The sequence below is a fragment of the Habropoda laboriosa genome, unplaced genomic scaffold, assembly GCF_001263275.1.
Source record: "Habropoda laboriosa isolate 0110345459 unplaced genomic scaffold, ASM126327v1 scaffold718, whole genome shotgun sequence".
Taxonomy (NCBI): domain Eukaryota; kingdom Metazoa; phylum Arthropoda; class Insecta; order Hymenoptera; family Apidae; genus Habropoda; species Habropoda laboriosa.
Window position 1 is genome coordinate 791798 of NW_017100942.1, and position 1545 is coordinate 793342.

General features: G+C 40.7%; 1 protein-coding gene across 4 annotated transcripts in view; it reads right to left on the reverse strand.

The window, feature by feature from the left end:
• Positions 1-1545, reverse strand: part of LOC108577664 (poly(rC)-binding protein 3) — a 181617-nt gene that overhangs the window by 64543 nt on the left and 115529 nt on the right. The window lies entirely within an intron of this gene.

Below are 1545 nucleotides of genomic sequence, written 5' to 3' on the forward strand. Positions count from 1 at the left end.
ACCCCGTCTCGGATTCACAGGGTTTGGCGCGAGCCAAGACGATACTATCCTCGTTCCCCCGGGATTTCGACAATTACCATTTTTACTTTCGTGTCCGGCACAGGGAAGAGGAAGGCCGGTATTTTCGTCGGACTTGGATTACCGTCCGAAAATAACGAGGACCGCGTGTACGCCGCCGCGCCGCAAACGTTGTAATTGGTGTCCCAGCGTGGCTCGCGATCGATGATTCGCTTAATTCGTGTCACTTGACCGGCACGGTTCGATCAAACGAGGGGAATGCTTCCGAATCGAGTGGCTTTCGTGTCTAGAACCGACGTGGTACGACTGAGAATCCATTATTCGAGACGATTAGTTAGATGGTGGAATTTTTTTTTGTTTTGGAATGAAATTGATGACATTTTTATTCATTTGTGAGATGTGTAGAAGTTCGAAGAAGTATCTGGACCAGTTCGTTGACTGGAAAGATGTTAGAGGTTTTGGGATGAAATCGTGAAAGTGTTTGAAAGATGGTGGAATAAAATGGCACATGTGGGTGAATGAATTTATGTGTAAATATGTGAACATTGTCTTTGAATTTTATTTTAAAAATGCTATGAAATTTTGTTCCAACCAAAAATTTGGGGAAACGCATAAAGTTTTGAGAGGTTTTTCGATGTTGAAGTATCGTCCCTCATCCTTCGAATTTTTATTTACTTTCTTAACCCTTTGTACTTCGAGCTTCTTTTGATAAGATCGTGAATATTACAGTATCAAGACTAAATTCAGACGAGAAATTTTCAAAATTTGATGAAATAAAAATCGCCCCAAATGCGAATATCTCTAAATTCTAAAGCACTGGAAAATTCATCGATCGTTTCTAAATATCACAGAAGTATCAAAACTAAATTCAGACGAGAAATCTCCCAAATTCGGTGAAATAAAATCGCCCCAAATGCGAATATCTCTAAATTTTAAAGCACTGGAAAATTCATCGATCGTTTCTAAACATCACAGAAGTATCAAAACTAAATTCAGACGAGAAATCTCCCAAATTCGGTGAAATAAAATCGCCCCAAATGCGAATATCTCTAAATTCTAAAACACTGAAAAATTCATCGATCGTTTCTAAACATCACAGAAGTATCAAAAACTAAATTCAATCGTAAAATCTCCCAAATTCGATGAAACAAAAATCGCAGGGAAAGCGGAATCTTAAAAGTTCCACCGATAAAAGAACGATAGAAAATCGTCTCACAATTGCCATCTCTGTCTCCGAAATACTCTGAGGGGGTTAGAGGGTAGAGAATATTCGGAAGGATCGCAGAGATGGGAACGGGGTCTGAGAACGCTAATGACGATCTTTCGGCCGGTTTCCGGAATTCTGCACACGATCTGCAGAAATCTGCCTCACCAGGGTATGCAACTATGCAGCGGCAGGCATTGCTCACGCTCTTGATTTCCGTTGGAATCCAAGCAAGAGAGACGCGAACGCCGAGTTATATCTTAACAATGAAATATATTCCAGCAACAGTTTCTTGCTACGTAGCCGAGCGCGCAATGTCGTTT